Genomic DNA, 23,344 nt, shown 5'->3' on the forward strand with positions numbered 1-23,344 from the left:
GTGGGCCAGGGGACATCTAGACTTCATTACAATCCAACATGAAGGAGGAATGGTCCTCTGCTAGAGGGAATTCAATGCACTAAGGGTTTGGGTATGTGAATGAAGGTTGCATTGCCTCAACCCTGGGATTGTGAACCTTTTTTCTTATGTCCTGCACATCTTTAAAGGCATGTGAGGGGCCCACGGCTTGAGAAATGACTCATCTCAACAGCATAATGAAAATACCAAGATCAAACTCAACATGCTACTGTTAAAGTCAAGGGTGAAGGACCTCAAGCCTAAGGACTGGATGGAGTGGTGTGTCTAAATGTGTGCAGAAACCCCTGAATTTTGAATGGCTGGCATGTAGGCTACTGCAGACAGGTAAGTACCAGATAAATTGCTCCTCCCACTTTTGCCTCTGGCCAAACCCAACAATGGCATGCAGCAATGATGATAACTGGATAGCTCAATTGGTTAGAGCGCGATGCTGATAACACCAAGGTTACAAGTTTGATTCCTGGATGGGACAGTTGCATAGTCCTGCATTATAGGGGGTTGGACTAGATGACCACCGGGTCCCTTCCAATTCTACAATTCTATTAAGAAAGGCTGCCCCAAGCTTTTTTTAAAAAAACCTAGCCTGCTTTAAAGTTGCTATCCTTCAAAAATTACTAGCTCAGAATGAAAAACTGCCACTTTACTTCCATATTTTCCCCTGTTGTTAGTATTTTTCTTTTTTGCTATTTTAAAATAAAAAAAAATGTATTTCCACTGCTTCCTAGGACATTAGTGTGGATGTTAAATATTTTTTAAAATAAAAAGAACTGAAACCTCTTTTGATTGGTAATTCCTCTGCTCTTCAAACCCAGTTTTCTATTGTCAAAATAAATCTCCCTTTTTCAGTTTTAAGGAACTGGCCCCACTTATTTCTAGAGGTAAAGTAATCACCAACCACTCTAAATGGCATCTCTAGATTACAGCAACTCAGAACATTTATCTGCAACATAGTCAGCCTAACCTGAGAGAAGATAACTTGAAGGAGGCACCATTAACCAAAATGTCAGACCCAGATTTCACACACAGAAGCTGCACTGTCAGCATAGGGTATATTTGAATAAATAAATTCCCCTGTGTATAAGACAGATAACAAAGTTTCCAGTAAATCTGCACTTACCAGCACTTGCAGGAGGATTAACTGAAAAAACAACACACACACAACCCAATGCTTCTTAACTGTTCATGAAAGCACTGGCGGTAATCTTTTGATCTAGATCTTCCCAATTAGTTTTAGGAAGGTTATTATTTTCCTCTGAACCTGCTTGTTAAGAATATAAACTGTCTCTGTCGGGACTGTACAACTTGTGATTTAGCTTAAGAAACCAGAGGTTTGCACTTGCATTCATTTTGATCACCACAAAAGAAGAAAAACAACTGTGTTTTCTCAGAAAGGTGCCAGATTTTATTGACACCTGGTGAACAGGGGGGCAGGATTAAGTGCATGGTTCTGCGGCTCCTTTCATCCCATATACTCCCTACTTTTGAGTAACAGATGAGGAGGGCTTCACTTCTGAAGTTACTTCGAGAAATTCTGCAACAGCTGAAGGAGAATCTGGTTAACACTAACCAGCTTCTTCATAAAACCATGGTCTGTTAGTCTACTTCAAATGAACGTCTCAAATTCTAGTTTGTGGAGGAATCGCGCTTCCTTCTTGCTCTGTCTTTAGAAAATTCAGTGTGTTTAAAGATAATTAAATGATAATCCCCCCCCCTAAATTATAAACATAGGTTCAGATCAGCCTTCTTCCATATAGTACCCTCCAGATATTTTGATCACTCCCACCATGCATGACCAGTGATTAGAGATTATGGGAAATGTGGTCCAATATATCTCATGGGCACTACGTTGGGGACGGCTGGTTTAGAAAATTGGGGGGGGGCATGTGTGGTTCTTTCTGCTGACCTCTAATTAGCAGCAAGAAGTGTTTAGAATTTTGCTTTTTTCCAAGAATTGCTTGGCATGTTAACTCTTCAGAATTTTTCCCCAAGAGAGCCTGCGCTTGTCCTTGTATCTGCCAATGAGATAGTGAATAATTACAGAGTGACCAGAGAGCTCCAAGAGAGGAAAAAATACATCTACACATAGTAATTAAAAAGCAAAATGTGATTAGACATTGGAGTGTATTCCAAGAAAAATGTGGTTGGGGAAGATAAGACAAGAGAGGAAAGATTCAAAAGCCTGGTTGAGAAAAAATCTAATTAAAAGGAAGTGTTATCCCGGTGTTTTGATCTTCGATAGAGAGATGCAGGGTTATTAGTAGAAAATCATTCTGGCGAAAACCACTCTTGCACATGGGCATGAAAATGGGGTGCTTATGTGAATGCAATGGGGAGAATTTTCTCAAAAGCATGTGTTGTCTCTGCAAGTTTAGAAATGTCTCTATTTTCAAGAATATATGCAATGGGCTGTTAGTGTATGTATGTAAAGTGGTACCTTGGTTTTCAAACTTAGTCCGTTCCAAAACCAAAGCATTCCAAAACGAAGGCGTACATAGGAAGTAATGCAAAATGGATTAATCCATTCCAGACTTTTAAAAACAACCCCTAAAACAGCAATTTAACATGAATTTTATTATCTAACGAGACCAGTGGTCCATAAAATGAAAGCAATAAAAATGTACTGCAGTCACACAATCAATCAATCAATCAATCAGTGGCTGAACTGGTTTCCACACAGTCACAAAAACAAAACAAAAAAGCCGCAAAATCAAAACCGCAAAATAAATAGCAAAAACAGACAGACCACAGTGTAACACTCGAAACAGAAGTGTGGCACTCAAATTGGAAGTGTATCACTCAAAACGGAGCACTTTTGGCTTCCCCCCAAAAAGTTCGCAAACCAGAATACCTGCTTCCAGGTTTGCAGTGTTTGGCTTCCAAGCTGTTTGAGTACCAAGGCGTTTGAGAACCAAGGTACCACTGTATGCATACAAAAATGATAGCAACTGACATTATTCTTATTCTTATCTTTAATCGCAAGCCAAATTCATTTCCTCCTTAGGTAAGGGAAGTAGACATAACTATGCCTGGCAAGACAGCTTATTCTATAATAATACTACCCCTTCATGCTTCAATGAGACTTAAACATGTTGGTTGTTATGAGGCAGCATTGTGTTGTTGTTGTTTAGTTGTTCAGTCATGTCCGACTCTTCGTGACCCCATGAACCACAGCACGTCAGGCACTTGTGTCTTCCATTTCCTCCCACAGTTTGGTCAAACTCATGCTGGTAGCTTCAAGAACACTGTCCAATCATCTTGTTCTCTGTTGTCCCCTTCTCCTTGTGCCCTCAATCTTTCCCAACATCAGGGTCTTTTCTTCTCTTCTCATGAGGTGGCCAAAGTATTGGAACATCAGCTTCACGATCTGTCCTTCCAGTGAGCACTCAGGGCTGATTTCCTTAAGAATGGAGAGGTTTGATCTTGCAGTCCATGGGACTCTCAAGAGTCTCCTCCAACACCATAATTCAAAAGCATCAATTCTTCAGCAATCAGCCTTCTTTATGGTCCAGCTCTCACTTCCATATATGAGGCAGCATATACCACAGCAACATCTCTGTCTTGCATGTCACTGTTAAAACATACCTACACAGGGTGCATTATGCAAAGTTTTCCAGAAGATCACCAAAAGCTTCTTACAGAAAATCCACACAACTACCCACTCCCACCCCATTTGTCTAAATTTATCTTTATAGCTCAAGGAATATGTAGAGGTAGAAGCTGCAATAATTGTATTGATTAGCAGACGAACCTGAGAGATCACAGATACTGCGTTTCAAAGCAACCCCCGGCTACCAAATCTTTTCATAACTTTGGTTGCTATGGTAGCTACAAAACAACACTTTTTTCTTCTTCCCTCCAATAAAAGGTACCTTCCTATTTTCCTTCTGCATAGAGTTATTGGTATAACTTAAGTATTTGGAAGTAATCTTTTGAAAAGGCTTCTGAAGAAAGATAATCATGGCTGGTGTTTGTGTTTTCTGGCATTACCAAGTGAATAAGTTTGCTTTGAACTAGAATCCGCTCTAATCATTACTGGTGTTTCCATAACAACGCGCAACAAGAATAGGCTGAAGGTGGCTTGCAGTATTATAAAATTAGCCGTTAAAAATTACCAACAATGTCCATGGATTAATAATAATACTTTAAAGCGCAGCATTAAAAACAGCTTAAAACGAATTAAAAATTGCAAAAATGGGGCGGGTCTTAAAAGATGCATCTCAGGTGTTGAAGGTCAGGGCAAAGAGGTGTTCCTTCGGAGCGTTGTTTAAAAGGCCAGTTGGTACTCTGCTCTCCTTTTCTTCCCAACTAGAGATGCCCTGCTCTCTGCCTGCATTTCAGAGTGGGCACATTACACAAGGTTGGGCCTTGGCAACAGCTGTCTCCCATCCTCCTCGCCTGATCTCCACCAGCCGCTATGAACTGCCTAGGGGAGGAGGCTGTCAGAGGCGGCCATAGAGAGGCCATGGAGAGGCCATGGGATTCACTCTTGCAGCCACCACTGATGCCACCACTTGGGACAAGTGCCAGCTCATCCTCATCCTCCTCCAGCTTGGCGTTGGTGCTTTTGGGGAAAATGGGGCATTCCGGGATTAAATCAGAAGCCGGGATGGCTTTCGTAATTCCAGGACTGCCCCTGGGAAATAGGGACACTTGGAGGGTGTCAGGCCAGGACTAGCCACCTGAGAAACAGTTTCTATGCAAATGCAATTCTGGTTCTAAACGCAGCATAAAGGTTCTCTATAGTATAGTGTATTTTAAAATGGGGTTTCAGAGTTTTTAGGGGTTTTTGAATGCTTTATGTAGTTTTGTAGTAGTTTTATGTAGTTTTTATGTAGTTTTTCAATTTCATTGTTCTGCATGGGACAATGACAATAAATATATTGTGTAACGTATCGTATATCGTATATTGGTATGATAATGTAGGTAACAGGTGCCTGGGCAACATGTTTTTCAGGCCACTCTGTCATGCAGATAGGCAAACCGAGGGTTGGTAGTGGATGTAGTCATCCTCGCATATTATCTGCTATTTAGGATAATATTGTGTTTTCTGTCAATATTCATCCATCTTCAAATCAGCACACTAATCGCTTTGTGTGAATGCTATTAGGAAATAGCAATACTGCACTAAAAAAAGAAGGCTTGTTACTGCCTGCTTCGTGTTCCTTATGCTCAAATACAGTGCCTATAATGAGGAAAGGTAATAATTTACCCTTCCAAGAGCATTAGAAAAAGTGCTGCAGGGAAATGGATGCAATTATTAGTAATTGCAAGAAGAGAGAGCTTTTGCAGGGCTTCCCCCGCCGCGAAGTTATGCTTTACTAGTTCCAGACTTAACCAGTTACTCCAGAATCATAAAACAGTCACCAAGGGAAGCTTCCCCCCACCCACCTCCTCTCATTCATTCTGTTCAAACCACAGGAAATGGCTTTGCAAGCTGCAGTTGTTCATTGCAGCCTGATAGAGAAGCTTATCTTAAAGAGTTTTAGATCATTGTTCATAATCACGGGTAAATTACTTTTGCGTAAAAATCTTTGCAGCTGCACCTGCTTTCAGAAATAGTGGAGGAGGAGGGGGAGACCCATGGAAATCTGACGGTAAAGCTATGTACTTAACATCTGCAGCAAAAAAAGGAGTAGCTTAGGCATGTTTCTAAGATTTTAATGTAATTATTAGCTTCCTTTTTCCACTGAGTTAGATCTTTAAGGAGACAAATGGAGGATCTGAAAAATTTTCATCGCCTACTGATCTCTGGCTGAATAAAATGTTGGGCATACCATGCACATTATTAGCCTATCTTGCAAAATACACATTGGTGTAAAAATAGGTGGGTCGGCTCCAGTATTGCAGAGATGCATGGGAAGAGAGCAAAGCTATTCCTCTTATTTTTCAGGGCAGCGATGCTCACCTGACCTCAAGTTGCCTGTGCCACAGCTGCACACCGGGATGGAGGGGCCAAGGTAATGTCAAGGTTGGTGTGGTGCAAATGCGCTGGCAGGAGTGCTCAATAGGCTCCGCTGTTGTGTTTGTGCCACACTGATCTCGCTGCTACCTTGTCCTTCCCCCTCTACATCCTGGTGTGTAGCAGCAAGGCAGGTGACCGTAGGTCAGGTGAGTGCCTCTGCCACCACTCCACCCACTAGTATATCTTTTCAAGGGAGGTAGGCTGAATTTCCCCAAGAGTAAATGACAGCCTGTCAACTCTGCCCTATTAAAATCCATCAGAGCCTCCCAGACTTGAGCCTAACCTTAACCAGGACAGTTAGTATAATATTATGCTGTCTCTCTTTCACAGGATTGTGTTAGCCTTCAGGACAGGCTCTCTGGGTTGAGAACTGGGGGCACCATACTTTGATAGTTGTATCCTGACTTGGAGGGCCAATTCCAGGTGGTGGTTCTGGGTCAGTCTGCCTCTACCCCATAACATGTATGACACAGGAGCCTATTTTATCCCCTTTATATTAACATCTACCGAAAGTCACTGAGAGAGGGCACCCAATGATTTGAGGTTGTGTGTCATAAATACCCAGTTTTAGCTGCTTTTGCCAGTCAGGTGAGGCAGTAGAAGATGTGGAACTGTCCTCTCCTTTCAAACCCCCCCCCCCCGCACTGTTCAGCTGATTGGGGAACAACTGGAAGTGGTGAAATGTTAGATTGGAAAACAAACAAAAGTTAATCTTTATCAGGAGTCCTCCACCCTTCTGCCTGCAGCTTAGCTGGTCACTGGAGCTGTGCCATGGTCGGCTCTGTGATCCATGCTTTTTTTTTAACATTGGGGAGCCTGGCCCCTAACTATAGGGGGCCACCCAAAAGGGCTCAGCCCCAGGAGCTGGCACTCCAGTCCTGGACCATGTAAGATTAGGCAGTGGGGGGAAAGCAACCTAAGGGGTACAGGCTGCACATTTCTGAACAAGAAATAGTATCTTGGAGACTATGCATACCGAGTGGAGAATGTGCATATTGACTGGAGAATGAAGTGGTAGTGATATGCACATTTCCCAAGGCCTGTTGGAGATTATGTATATTGACCACAATTCCCTATTCATGGAAGGACTATGTGCCCATCCCCATAAGGTCTGGCTGGTTGTTGTGCACCTTAATCACTGAAATTACATTCCCTTTAACATATACATACTATGCTTGTTTAAGAAAACAAGGTTGCTGAAGGTTGTTGCTTCTGGACTTCAGAACTGCAAAAGGCACCATGGATACGGTGCAATCAACAATGAAATCCTTATATAACAATACATAGAAAACAAGACCCCATACTCTCCCCTCTCTCTCTCTCTCTCTCTCTCTCTCTCTCTGTGTGTGTGTGTGTGTGTGTAAGAGAATACTGTAAGCATAACATGTAACAGAAGTCTTTTCCACATCCAGAGTCCTTGGGAAGAGTATTAACAAGAGGTTCCTTCAGGGAATGCTTCCATTTTCTTCAAATGCATAACTGACCAGTAGAAGATCTATAGTCAAGACAGCTGCTTTCTTCTTGATAGGTTGCAAATAGGATATTTCACTCAATTATATTCGCCCACTCTTCTGAGGGTCAAACTAGCATCACCTTCCTACATTTGATATCAGGTGACACCATGTTGCAATAGAAAGATGGGCTGTCAATTAGACAAGGGTATTTGTGGAACAATGCACCAGATCACATCACTACCTTCCTCACTGCTTTCCCACAAGGGACTGCAAATATTCACCCCACACACATCAAAGAAGCTGAGGGCGCATTCTCTTGAAACCCCATAGATCATGGCTTCTCCCATTTCCTGAAACACAGACACACTGATATAATGATTTCATGAAATATTTGACAGTGTTCAATTGTGGACAAATGGGTCATCATTCTAGTCCTAGATCCAGCAGTGCCTTATGGGTAAAAATGGGGAAGGACTATTGCAAGCAAAATTTGAAGTCTTGTTGTTCACATATAATCTTCCTTTATATCCTGGCTATTAAACAGAGAGAGAGAGAGAGAGAAATGTGTCCTTGGATGATAAAATGGCTCACTTCACACACGCCACCCCCCCCCCCAGTTGCAAGCCTTTGAGTACCTTTTAGTCACTTACTTCTAATTGCCTTCACTGTTCTTATAATCTACAACCTTGGCATTTCCAATCAAGAAGTGCACAAAGCAAAGTTAACAAATAAATAATTACCAAACAGCATTTGGCTTTGATGGGGGTACCTTTGGGTTAATGGAAAACAAATAACTATTTCTTCCTAGATATTCAAATCAAATTTCAATCAAAAACTCTCCCCCTACCCAGCTGCCACCCCCCATCCCGCCAAAAACAAAACAACAGCAGGTCAGTATTATTGACAGAAGGTGCCTTTATTTTTACTCTCACCTTAGAAATGGATGTTAACAGGTGCACTTTCGGGAGTTTAAATGTTGAGAAACTTATTTCTGCTGCTCCTTCTCCAAAGATGACGGCATAAATATGGCTTTGCAAATGTGGTTCACCAACACTTGTGCTTTAAGTTGAAGAAATCCTTTGGAATATAGTAAAGATAGTTCAGAGCAGACATTCACTGTGAAAAGCAAGGTTTCCTCCAAATCTGTGTTTTGGACTCAAACATGTGTTTTGCCATTATGTTTTCGCCCATCCCTACTCTGACATGTTCAAATCTCATGCAAATCTGCCTTTCATGTACCATCATCTGAAATTGTCCTTAGGGACACACAGTTTCAACCCTGTGATTCTGTTTGTTGAATGTCTAATATACATGCTAACTCCCCCTCTTCCTTATTAGGCTTCTTGTGATTTAATTAATGATAGGGTGTTTTTATCATGGCCTGCTTTTCCAATTAAAGTATTTTATGACTTCATTAATCTATTAAAGAATTTCCCAGGAGGTAATTAATTAGATCTTTTCCCCTCACTGGTATGACAACAAATTGAGTGGACACAATGGAGTGTATATTTAAATAATGTAACTGCACACATCATCTTAGAAAATAGTTATCTCCTTTTAATTGCTCTCTTGTAAAGAGGTTGGTTGGTTGCATCTAGTAACACAGACAGCCCAATAGGCTGAAAATTATTTTATAAAAGAGGGATACAAAATGAAATAATAATATGAACAAAAGTTATTATTAACAGCATAATTATTCTATAACATTTTAAAATCTGTAGCATTGCAGAATGTGGAATCAGCTTTTAATTTTTTACTGAGCAAATAAAATAGTAAAAAGCTTTCGGGGAGCTGTACTAACTTTTGGAGAGCAGGGAGAGAAATAGCCATCTATAACACAAACATGCATCATTCTTCTTAAAGGAACCAAATTTTGATGCCTGTAATACAAGCATTAAGCATTTTTGCAGTCATTATATGCCTCATTCTTGGGCTCCATGATCACTGCAGATGGTGACAGCAGTCACGAAATGAAAAGACGCCTGCTTCTTGGGAGAAAAGTTATGACAAACCTATATAGCATCTTAAAAAACAGAGACATCACCTTGCCGACAAAGGTCCGTATAGTTAAAGTTATGGTTTTCCCAGTAGTGATGTATAGAAGTGAGAGCTGGACCATCAAGAAGGCTGATCGCTGAAGAATTGATGCTTTTGAATTCTGGTGCTGGAGGAGACTCTTGAGAGTCCCATGGACTGCAAGAAGATCAAACCTATCCATTCTGAAGGAAATCAGCCCTGAGTGCTCACTGGAAGGACAGATCGTGAAGCTGAGGCTCCAATACTTTGGCCACCTCATGAGAAGAGAAGACTCCCTGGAAAAGACCCTGATGTTGGGAAAGATGGAGGGCACACAAGGAGAAGAGGACGAGATGGTTGGACAGTGTTCTCGAAGCTACCAGCATGAATTTGACCAAAGTGTGGGAGGCAGTGGAAAACAGGAGTGCCTGGCGTGCTCTGGTCCATGGGGTCACGAAGAGTCGGACATGACTAAACAACTAAACAACAAAATGTCTTTACAGCTGGGAGATGCTAGAAGCAAGGGTTTAGAGCATTCAAGAGGCTTCAGGAGAAGGAGGATCTTAGAGGCTGAGCGTCACAGTGTGAGCACAGATTCAGATGCAGAAGGGGTCAGAGGTTGGCCCTGCCACACAGTAGCAGGACAGTCCTAGTCTTGCTGGCTCGCCCCCCACAACATTCAAGGAGAGTCCTGCACATCCCTGAGAAATGGACCAGACAGGTCCAGAAGAGGAGCTTGCTTCCTCAATGCAGCCTTGGGAGGGATCCAAAGTGAGAGGTTAGAGGAGGAAGGGCAGAGCTAGTGTTTGGTTTCAGCAATGTTTCTTCTGGATTAAGACGAACTAGAGGACTCTCTTGTGTTGTTATTTTCTGTTAATAAAGAGCTACCGGTAATTGCATTCTGTGTTCCTGCCCTGTGGTTGACCTGCCTCGTTGACAGCTCCTTGACAGTCATGTCCTCTGGAAACAAAATGGCTCCTCTCTCATATACTTCTCAGTATGGTATCAAGAAAAGCCTTTCTTTTGTTGAAGCCTTAACCAAAGTTTGGTTTCTTGCAAGCTTCTGGATAACAGAGAAAGTGGTTTCTGCTGAGAACTGAATGCTTACTAAGTGGAATAAGATCATCTATTGAGAGCACCTGTGTTATCTAGCTACGGTTGGTAGCTCAAGGTCAGTATGGAGGCCTGTCTAATTAAAAGAAATCATGCATCTGTGAGAGCACAACTACCGGAAAGTTCCAGCTAGCTGAGCTTTTGATTGACTGAAAAATTCTGGTTCTGCTGCAAAGCCTTTTTTTCAAAAAAAAAATAAAAAAAATAAAGTTTGGGTAATTCCTTTGTTTGGTGTTTCACACCTTTCTAGATGTCAGGAAAATCTAAGTGTTGTATCCAGTATCAGCATTAGTAGACCCAGTGTTGTTTTTGTTCTTCAGGGAGTACTCAGGGGTACGCAGCACCAGCAACCCCCTCTTTTTTGGGTTAAAAAGTGTGACACTTACTGCAACAACTTCATAGTGAATACTGGCACCTATTTTTTTAGGCTGGGGGGGGGAAACCCTGAAATGGATGGATTGAGGGAGTCGTGTCCATTAATTTCAATGGGTCTATTCAGAGTATGACCAATGTTTGGGACCAGTTTCCATCACAGCTCTGGCATTTGTCACAGTTAGTGGGGAAAAGATCCAGGAAATTCATGGTCCTTATCTAAAGACAACTATGCAAATTTGGAAAAGTTGGCAGTTGTGACTGGCTCCGGGCTGCTCACCACTCATCCCAAAATAATTTCATGAGACAATACAGGCTGCTGCTCTAAAAGCTAAAATGAAATCAGGAGAAAGGTGGGATATTATGCCTTACGGGTTTTTATAAAATGATAAAGCTGTGTCATTAGAGAAGTTGTCTATAGACATGGGAAATACATCCCTGAGTTGGTTCCCAAAAACGCAACATTGATCCCTCTTAGATCATTTAGTTATTAAAACACAGACAACCAAACCACTAACAAAAGCAGAACAACACATACCGAGCAGGGGGAAGTATTAGAAAAGGCATATTCTCAAATTATATATGACATTGTTGGAGACTCAGTCAGTCTCTTTCGCAGTCAGTTTGGTAACACGATCTTGGAAACAATATAGAGCACCTCACATCAAGTAATTTATGGTTAAACAAACCATTTCAATCAATATCAGCTAATGCCAGATAAATATCTCTTAAAATTTTACATCAGTGGTATTGTATTGCTGAACAAACTGGCACATCTTATGTATACCGTAGATTCCAAGTGCTGGAGAGGCTGCCATGGTAAATGGACATACCTAAATATGTCTCCTGCCCACTTAGCAGTGCGAAAGCACGACAAAAGTAGAAGTAGATAAATAGGTACCACTCCGGTGGGAAGGTAAACTGTGTTTCCGTGCGCTGCTCTGGTTCACCAGAAGCGGCTTAGTCATGCTGGCCACATTACCTGGAAGCTGTCTGTGGACAAACGCTGGCTCCCTTGGCCTATAGAGGGAGATGAGTGCTGCAACCCCAGAGTCATCCGCGACTGGACTTAACGGTCAGGGGTAGCTTTACCTTTGCCTTTAAATATGTGGTGGACATTACCATATGTTTGTTAGTTTGTTAACAGACCTCCATTCATGCTGAAATGATAAAAATTTACAAAGCACAGATAGATTTCCTTCCAGAGTTGTTTATTTAATCGGGGACTTCCGGGTTGGCGCCATCGCCGAATGGCGGACTCCCTCCGAGCTCCGGAGGGAGTCTGCTCGGCAGGGGCTGGGTCCTACCGCACCGGCGATGCGGGGACCCTTAAAAACCACGGCCAGAGGAGGCCGTGGACATGGAGACTCGGCTGGCACCGTTAGCGCCCTCCCGACTCGTGAAGGAGCCTTTTTAAAGGCTCCGGATCGGGTGCCGGGGAGAAGCGTGGTGCTTGAGTTCTCTGCTATCCCTGCCGAGCGCAGCCGCATGCCATCCGGCGGAGAGCGCTGACTTCTTCTATTGAAAATTTGGATCTAAAAGAAGAACCCGTGAGTAATTGGAATATGGACTAAAAAAAGGGGACAAATTTTTAAAATTTGGAGCGAACGGGGGAGGTGGAAAAAAGGAAGTCAGCCCCCCCCCTAAATTGTAGAAGAGCCAAAACAAAGGAATGGATAACTAAGATCGTGAGTAACCTAATTTCACCGAATTAGCAACTTCGCGAGGGAAATTTATAAGATTGAGCCGGAGGAGAAAAGTGGAATTTGTATTAAAAAGCAACACCCCCCCCCCCCCCAGAATCCCTGGAGCGATTCGTGAAAATGCCTGGAGAAGAGTACGTGAAAATGCCTGGAGAAGAGTAACGGAGGTTTTGACAGGTTTTGACAGCCGTCAAGGAGCTGTCAAAACGGAAGAATGTAACAGAGACTTGGTTATGGACTTTGCCGGTTACATTTGATATAAGTTGAGTATAAATTGTTTCAAATTGTTCAAATAAGGATAAACAAGCTATTTGGACTGGTGGATGGGCTTTGGAAGGGAACTTTGTTATGGGAATCCATCTAGAGGAGCTGAGGGATATTGCATGTGTTTTTGACAGGAAACTTGTGCAGTTGAATAGAACTTTTAATCTCCTGGGAAACTGCAGAAATGGAACATTTATTTTGTCTACAGAGGTCTACACACTATAGGAAACAATGGAACTATCTGTTGGAAAATGAAAGGATCATGATGTAATGTTTTGTTCCTGAACAACAAGCCTCTGCAGGGATATTAGAAACTTTTGGAGAAAGAACATTTCTGTGGGAGAACAGAGAAATAAAAAGGAGGAGAATGGCCGACAAGAATAAGGAAACAACAAGAACTGGACAGAAATGGGAAAGGGGATATTTGGGATATCCAGATTTGACAAGCTTATGGAATTAAAATTGGAGTTTCTACTCCTGGATATAAAAATCTGGATAGAAGAAATGGACCCTCTTCTCGATAGACTTTTTTTAGGATTGGACATTCGTAATTAAATGATTGGACATTCGCAATTAATAAGACTGGCAAAGAATCAGAGGGATGTGGGTTTAATGTAATGTGGGAACTCCAGGAAGATATTAGAGATGGAGGGCTAGGAGGAACGTAACAGGGAAAAAGGGGAGGGAAAGTTGGAATCCAAAGGTTGTAAAATTATTACTTAATTCTATGTTGTTGTTTTTTATTTGTATTAAAGGGGGAAACTCGTGGAAGGGAATAGATCGATCTTAGGGGGATGGGAATTACGCTAAACTGGATAATGGAGGATGATTGCAATTTGGAGATAAGAATTTGTTGAACCTAATTGTTTATTTGGAAGATTTGGAATACATGAGGGGGTGGGGAGGGGAAGTCCTAGTTATTGGAAAAAGTTTATAAATTGGATTTAATTTGTTTTAATTTGGAAAACCTTAATAAAAATTATTTTAAAAAAAAAACAGAGTTGTTTATTTAATCAATATTTACAGGATCTAATAAGAATATAAGTTCTAAGTATTTGATAACAGACTTATTGGTGGCAGCTAGAGAAGCAATAGTACAACAACCTGGATAATGCATCTAGGTATGGAAACATATGGTATCAGGGAAAGAAAATCACTTTCTCCACACATTTGATGCAAGGAAAAGCACAACCACAGGATTTTAGAGCTTTATTCAACATACAGTGGACACTGGAGAATAGGAGACATTACCAGAAATGGCAAGAAGGGTGTAGCTGGGGAGGTATCTTCATCCTTTAAGCAGGCATGGCCAAACTTGGCCCTCCAGATGTTTTGGGACTACAGTTCCCATCATCCCTGACCACTGATCCTGTTAGCTGGGGATGATGAGAGTTGTAGTCCCAAAACAGCTGGAGGGCCAAGTTTGGCCATGCCTGCTTCAAGCCAAAGGATTGCATTCAACTAAGTACAGTCTTCAGCCTAGGCCAGGGGTCAGCAAACTTTCTCAGCAGGGGGCCAGTCCACTGTCCCTCAGTGAATGAATTCCTATGCCCCACAAATAACCCAGAGATGCATTTTAAATAAAAGCACACATTCTACTCATGTAAAAACACCAGGCAGGCCCCACAAATAACCCAGAGATGCATTTTAAATAAAAGGACACATTCTAGTCATGTAAAAACACACTGATTCCCAGACCGTCTGTGGGCCAGATTTAGAAGGTGATTGGGCCAGATCCGGTCCCTGGGCCTTAGTTTGCCTACCCATGGCCTAGGCTGTAACCTGGCCAATATGTGGAATGCACACATCAGGTGTGATATTTGTGAAACAGATGTTGGGCAAAGAATTCAGCATCCTCTACAACAAGAGGCATTTTGCACATGTGCAAGGAATTACACGCCCATTGTAATCTTGCCAAGAGCCAAGGATAACTTTACCTAAACATTCGGTACAAAATCCAAATAATCTATTATTTGTATTTAGACTAAGAATGTATAAGGGGAAGAGTACATTGGAGGAAGTAGAGCCAAGTCTCGATTCAAGTTGCTTCTAGAAGAGGGTACACATTTCTCCCTCCCCCCATGTAAAATTGGAGGCTTGACTTAGTTTTGCTCTTTTGAGCAAAAAAGTTCCATTAATTATTGCTCGTTTATCTGCCTTACTAAACGCTGTAACTCTAATCTGCTCAAGACATTTATCTAGCTTTAAATGCCCAAGCCATCATGTTCACTGCATGCAGGTCATTAAAATGTCATGGAAATGGAGCATTACTGCTGGAAAAGTAGTATTCAGAGACCATAAGTAATGACATTTGAATGACAGTAAATCATTTATTACCAAAGCAAAAGACACTAACAACAGGGGGGAAAGACTGACTGCAATATATAATTTACAGCTTAATGTATGATATTACAGCCTTATTTGTAAAACAGAAGTTTTCTGAAAATGATCTGTGGTCACTTGGAATTCACGATGGGTCATGGAAGTGGCATCATAAATTGACCTCATTGGTTATGATGAGAAGGGCGAATATGGAATCAATAAGAAGGTTAGCTGTGACTACAGATGGGAGAGAGATTCATATTTTAATGCAGAACTATGCAATCTGCATTTTCTGAAACAGTATCAAAACACGGCTATCCTTTGAAAGCCACACTTCTCTGAATTTTGTAATGCAGATCTGCAGACGGTTAATTCTATTTATCCTTCTCCCCTAATTTTCCACTACATTCAGAGTCATTCTACACATTAGTGACAATGAGGAAGTGGAAATCTTGACTGTGCCAGTTCAGAATGCAACAGGGTCAGATTTTTTAAATGCTTCTCCACTCTCCCGTCAAAATTGCAAATCAGTCAGTAGGGTCACCCCCAACCTCCTTCTTTGATGGTTTACTTACATACAGGAAAATAGGACAGGTGGGCTTTTGTGTGGTGAATGCATTCAAAAACATATGATCTCTGAACCTGAAGTTTAATTATTTTCCAGAACTCCACTAATGTGTAAGTTTGGTTTTGCTGAGTGCCATGGTCCCGACAGACCCTTCTCTCTCTACCCCTTCATCACTGCAGTACTTGATCTTGTTGACCTGCAAGGAAAAGCCCTGAAACAGACCAGGTTTTCTCTGCAGGAGTGTAGGAATTAATGTCAGAATGAGTGGGAATGAAAAGAGAGAGAGGGAAAGACAGGGTGCAGATTAAAGTACAGAGACAGTGATTCAATTTAGACTGAGCTATGAATAATTAGTCTCAGGAGCAAGCTAAGCAATAAAGATGTGGGTGTTCACCAGAATAAGAATAGATGAATTAGTCAGAAAAGTAATAACTCAGATAGTTTTTAAAATATGATAACAGTCAGGGAGTCTTCCATGGATGAAGAAATAGCAATTTTAGAGAGCAGCACGGAAAATTCACATTTAATTGCATCGTACAGACTGGTAGCAGTGGAGACAGTTCCAACAGTATTCGTACAGGGAATATACTATTCTTTGCTAAAAGTGCTAACCCAAAAAAAAGTGAGGAGAAAGCTTTATGTATTAACTAATGGTGCAGGGGGATTTATTTATCTCATTTACTTTATTGTAACAATTTAGCTCCCACCCTCTTTTTTAAAAATTCAAGTTAAGCCCATACCAGCTAGCATTATTAACAATAAAATATTAAACACACAATACAAAATACAAGAGCAGAAGTAGAAAAAGAAGAGGCTATTTTCACTAATGCATTTTTATGAACTCTACCCCAGTACATGCACTCTTGTGCACATTACTTGTGCATTGCCAATGGGGAGACCTGTGAATTTTGAAAGGTGACTGTGTTTCGGTTCAGTCATTGTTTCAGTTTGATACGGAATGAATCAAATTCCTGCCCCAGCCCTCTGCAGCTTGCATAATGTGGGGGAAATGACAAGGAGGCATGGAAGATATGTCACATGGGAATGCACAGAAGAGCTATTGCAGTTGATACCAAGCCACATCTGATTTATTCAGCAGAAGCCTTGAGGATGAGAGAAGGGAAGGATGAGAGGCCCGTTATTGTTGATACATAGCTCAACCGGCTTGGGACAAAGGCTGTCTTTAGCATATGTGCTGCCGGGGTGCAAAATTTAGTTTAGCCCCCAAACAATAAGGTAAAGGTAAAGGAACTCCTGACCATTAGGTCCAGTCGTGGCCGACTCCGGGGTTGCGGCGCTCATCTCGCTTTACTGGCTGAGGGAGCCAACGTTTGTCCACAGACAGTTTTTCTGGGTCATGTGGCCAGCATGGCTAAGCCGCTTCTGGTGAACCAGAGCAGCACACGGAAATGCCGTTTACCTTCCCGCCAGAGCGGTACCTATTTATCTACTTGCACTTTGATGTGCTTTCAAACTGCTAGGTTGGCAGGAGCAGGGACTGAGCAATGGGAGCTCGCCTCATTGTGGGGATTCGAACTGCTGACCTTCCGATCGGCAAGCCCTAGGCTCAGTGGTTTAACCCACAGCGCCACCCGCATCCCTCCCCAAACAATGCGTAACATAATATTTTGATGTAAGAGTTAATTTTGTGTGCATGGCACCGTTGAGAATGACAAGCGCCGTCATTGAGTCTGACAAGCGCAGCCGTTGTGAATGACATGTGCCACTGCTGGTGCAGCGTGTCTTTGGTAAATGAGCATACAAAGTCGAAAGTCCTTTAGTGAAACAGTAGGTATACATTTCTGGAATACCTAGGTTTATATGTATTTTTTTTTTTAGCTTGATCAAAATTATTTATTATTTCATAACAGGTAGATAGTTAAGAGCTCAGGCGGCTTCAGTGGTGGACACCTGACACCCCCCAGAATTTGGCACCCAGGAGCCCCGCATCCCTTGCACCGCCAGGTAAAGACAGGCCTGCTTGGGACATTCCTACTGTAGCCCTGTCAATATGGCCTCCTGTAGTTTCTCCACAGGGAAGCACTCTTTGCTGCAGAGAGTGAAGATAATGACTTGATACTGTAAGTGAAAGAGAGAGAAAATTGAGTAAAGGACACAGAACTTTGAGGAGAAAGGACAAAAAGCAACCATGAGAGAGAAACTCCAAGTTGGGACACGGAAGGTGATAGCATCTACTTTACAACTTGCCTACTTCCATTTCCCAAGCTGCAGTAGCCCAACACCTAGTAAGACACAGAGAGAAGGACTAGGGATGCTTGAGGAATTTCATCTTTGTGAATTCTGGAATGTATTGATCTGCAACTCCCTGGCTAATGTGAGAATTGAAAAGCAGCTATTTTTTTGGCTTCCTCATTTCCTGAATGGTGCAACACAGTTCTCAGGCCAAACAGCATATCAAAACTGAAATGTATGTTTAGAAATGTACATTAAAATGTCAATTTTGATGTGGTTTGTTTGTTTGTTTGTTTAATCAATCCAGGATGGAATAGATTTATGAGTGAAAGTGTCGTGATCTGTGTTCAGATATTCACCTTAACCTCTGAAGAGGCAATACTAATGGACAATGCAAGTATATTATTTAGCTTTCTCTAGGAAGGTATGGGGATTGTGTTATGATATGTAAGGTAGGTAGCATTGATGTTTAGTGAGGAAAGAAGGTTGAATCTCAATCCATGATCCTAAGACCTGAAGGCTGAGGTCTGCAAGCTTTCTTGTAAACATGACCTGATTGAAGAAAATAAGATATCTCCGATTTTGAGCAAGGAGGTTTAGACTCTAAAGGGCGAAAGGTCAAGAGCTCCCCTAGATATTTTCCATCAGGAGCAACCACGAAAACTTCTTCCAATTTCACTTTAGGAAAGCTTTCTGCAGCAACCCAAGATAAGCCATTAAAGGGGAGCTGGTACTGTCGGTTTAGATTTCTTAGTACAGAAAGTATTTATCTGATGTGTAGAGATCTTTCCTATTCTAATTAATTCAAGAGGGTTCTGGAAGCTTCTCTGTGTGAAAGAAACAAGCAGAAGGTTCACGATGTTTAGGTTATTCCTTTAGAGAAGCTGAGTACAGCTGGCTTAAACTGGTTCTCTTATCTCCTCTGTCCAGGTCATGCTAACTATAAAAGTAGAGCCAGAAGGAGCCTGGGTTTCACTTTTCTTCTTATCTCTTTTCCTTCTGGTGTGGTGTTCTGCACATAGTATGCTCAGTGTTAAGGTTTAGACTTATTATAAATTATTGTAAATTTAAGTTAAGTCTGCTGCAACTGGATTTCTTAAGGACAGTGCCAATCCTGAATGTATTAGATTTGAGACCATTATGCTCATTTGCCTTCAGTAGCAGTAAAACTCTGCTGGATGAAATATAATTGCCTCTGGTCTATTTTGGGGGGAATCCTGCAACGTGTTTAAGTTTTTACTCTGCTAACTATGCACTGGAGTTCTGCTCTGGATTAATATTGAGAGGGATTCCATGATAAGTACAAGTACCAATTGACAGGGCAAGTTCTCAGATTTAGTAAAAAAAAATCTTTCTGTGCATGGAAGGCACAAGATCAAGATCAGGCAGGGCAATTCTAATGAGATTAGTTGGAGAAAAGTCCACTTGGGACAAACCGCCCAATTGAAAGCTCTGTTGGTCTCACACTGACTATGGTGAAAGGTGAGGCAGGTACTTGGAGTGAAAATAAGGGCTGGTGTGGTTTGCCTGCCTGGTTGGAGGGGGGGCATGTCAGAGGACCAGAATCCATCCTAACACATCCCCTTTCCTCCCTACCACCGCCAGAGCACCTAAACAGCCACAAGAAGAGGGCATCTGAGATTGGAATTCCTTCTCCATCCATGAACTGGTCCACAATGTTCTATGGCCTTGGAATGTCCTCCCAGGAACCCCATAGCATTATGCGCCAAGTCAATAACAGTTTTGCCAATGACTATAACTGCCCCTTTTACATATTTATGCACCTACATATTCTGTTGCCTTTATGGCGCTTAACTTCTCCCCTATCTAACGTAACAATGATCAATTATAAATGGTTTAACTACTGTACACTCGGAATAGAGGGGTGAGCAAGTGATAATTAACTTCCACGTATTTTCTTAATAATAGGCTCATTTGTCAATAAAGACACTAGGATGTTAACAGCAGTAAGTTATTAGCAAAAATTTGCTGCTGAAATTCTGCTCACCCTGCTGAAAAGCTGGCATCAACATTTTTGTGTGTCGATGCAGATTTCCACACCCGCACGACTCAGTGATTGATTTGTGCTAAGTGAGAGGTTTAAGAGACATCTTTGTTTGAGAAGTGATTTACAACTTGGTAGAATAGCAGATCCACATGGGATTCCCCAGTGTGATAAATCCACAAAAGTTTCCACATTTTAGACATGATCTATTGGTTAGATGCAGATCTAGAACACTCAAATCTCCAAATCCATCACCAGGAAAGTAATGCAGGAGATGTCTGCATACCTTAAAATGGCAATTTTTAGAAACTTTTTACCTCCAGGGAACATTTTTCACATAAACCCATCTAGTCAGGAACTTCTGAGATTTTTCTGGGAACATAGTTATCGGTTGTCCTCTCAGTTCAGCTGGATCACTCAGAGTGATGAGCTGATCATGGTTGCGTTTGTTGTATGATAGAGATGTATAAAATTACAGAGGGTATATACAATTATGTATGGTAACTATGGAGAATGTGGACCGAGAGAAGCTTTTCTCCCTCATGATACCGGAAATCAGGGTCACTCTCTGAAGTTGAATGGTGATAGGTCAAAGAAATAGAAGCACAAGTACAATGGTACCTCGGTTTTACAGATGCTTCAGGTTACAGACTCCTCTAACCCAGAAATAGTACCTCAGGTTAAGAACTATGGTTCAGGATGAGAACAGAAATCGCATGGCTGCGGCGCAGTGGCAGTGGGAGGCCACATTAGCTAAAGTGGTACCTCAGGTTAAGAACGGTTTCAGGTTAAGAACGGACCTCCAGAACAAAAGCTCTTAACCCGAGGTACCACTGTACTGTCCTTTTTTGGTAGCTGAGTGTGGACAAAATAGTCTCACTGGACTAGGATATATATTGAGATCTCCCAAAGATTGGGGGCTCTTTTGCTTAGCACACTAAAATCTTTTAAAAAGCGCACAGCATTTTGAAGATAATGAAATAAGTGTTTTCATACAGATGAGACAACAAGGGGAAGGGGCCATAAACCCATTTTTACACACCTTTGCAGTGGAAGGGGAGCTGAAAAAATATACTTCAGCTATAAGCAATTTATATTATGCAAGCTCAGGAGAGGATTCATCTGATTAATAAAGAACACACAGAGTACACTAAAGAAGCAGACTCCGGATGTTCCACTAGTTATATAAGGATTAAGGATAACTAACAGAGTGTGAGTCTCCCTGAAGCTATATTAATCTTCTGCTGGCAACCAGTAAATAAATTTGCTTTTCCTGCACCAGTATTTACTCAGAGGCTTTGCAGGCTGTACGGCGCACATGACGGTTTGTATAAATGAGAGCAGAAATTGACCCCTTTTGTTCGCCTTAGAAAGAAAATTGGCTGGAGCTGATCCATTGCTGGCTATAGTAAATAAAGCACCATAGGTCCTAGAGTCATATATTGAAGCTCCCGATGTGTCAGACTTTCTTTGCAGCATGTGCTGGTCTGCGCACCAGCCAACGTTTCTATTCTGGGATGTATTTTTTCCTTGTAACATTGATATTCCATGCTTCCTCCAAGATGTTCAGAGTGATGCACAGAGAAGCTCTTTCCTTTTGTCCTCACAACAATTCTGGGAGGAGGTTAGGTTGAAGAAGTGGTCCAAGGTCACCGAGAGAGCTCCATAGCCCAGCATGGATTTCAAACCAGGTCTCTCTTGTCCCAGCTTCAACACTATTCACTGGATCATACTGGCTCACCGCTTCACCAAAGCCCTGCACATTCTGTAGAGCTGCTACCAAATCTATTCGCTCTCAAATTTGGAGGTCATGTTTGGGTGAGCCCATCGAGGAACTTCAAGAGAAGAAAGAAGCAATAAATCTTAGCAGATTTTCTCAGTGTGGGCCACACAGTTGCTACCAGGTTTCATCGAACACGAAATGTTGAGCTGAGGGACAAAACTCCTTCTGGGGAAAAAACAGCCAAGGAATTTTTTTGGAAAGCAAAAATAATAGTAACTTCTGGGGAAGGTCTGTAGTGCAGTGGTAGGTAAAGGTAAAGGGACCCCTGACTGTTAGGTCCAGTCACAGACGACTCTGGGGTTGCGGCGCTCATCTCGCTTTACTGGCCGAGGGAGACGGTGTACAGCTTCCGGGTCATGTGGCCAGCATGACGAAGCCGCTTCTGGTGAAACAGAGCAGCACACAGAAACGCTGTTTACCTTCCCGCTGGAGCGGTTCCTATTTATCTACCTGCACTTCAATGTGCCTTTGAACTGCTATGTTGGCAGGAGCTTGGACCAAGCAACGGGAGCTCACCCCATTGCGGGGATTCGAACTGCCGACCTTCTGATCGGCAAGCCCTAGGCTCTGTGGTTTAGACCACAGTGCCACCCGTGTCCCTGGCACCACCCGCATCCTTGCAGTGGTAGAACATATAATTGCACGCAGAAGGCTATGGGTCCAATCCCTGTGATCTCCAGGTACAACTGCCTGAAACCCCAAGGATCTGCAGCTGGTCAGTGTAAACAGTATTGAGCTACATGAAACAGTGGTCAGACTCAGTATAAGGAAGTGTTTTGTGTTCCTTTCTTGCAATAACACTAGGGAACTTTTTCACATCCCTTTTTTACATCCCCTTTGCTTCCCCGCTCTACTGTAAGAAGTGCCCATTTATTCCTACGTTCTGGTTCTTTGGAGTTATTGATCCATGAAAGGTGACATCCTTTTATCCCACACCTGCTGCATTTATTCAGGAGCTTTGGTCGAAAAGTTTCATCGAAACCTTTTTGCAAATCAAGAGCATCATGTTGACTGTGGAACACCCACCCACCTGTTGGCTAACGTTCCCTCTCTCAGTCCAGCTACCCATTTTTCATTGGTTACACCTTTTCCAATATTGAACAGAGATTTGCAATCGTACCCACTTCCCACTTGTGTGTTCTGCTTACCCGTGAACAGATTATGAAAGCAGGATTAAAATGTGCAGTTACTGAGTGTAGAGGACATGCTTGTGTGGCCCAGATCACGGAAACAATTGCAACTTGTTTTCTAAGAGGAACTAAAGTAAGCTCTAGTTGATTTACGCTCAGAGCATTTAGTCTAATGCACATTCACTGTTCTTTTTATAAATGCAGGGGCAATGACATAATAAGTAGAAAACCATCAGTCATCAATATCATTAGCCACTTTACCACGCTAATGTTCAAGTTATTTTTAACTTTAAGAGTTGTTTTTGATATTGTGAAAAATTGCATGTAAGATGAATGATATGCATCTCTCACTCTTGAGGACTTTCACACAGTGGCGGAGCAAGCCGATTGGGCACCTGGGGCGGCGCGTGTGCCCTGTCC

The sequence above is a fragment of the Podarcis erhardii genome (assembly GCF_964252035.2).
Source record: "Podarcis erhardii genome assembly, chromosome: 6".
NCBI lineage: Eukaryota > Metazoa > Chordata > Lepidosauria > Squamata > Lacertidae > Podarcis > Podarcis erhardii.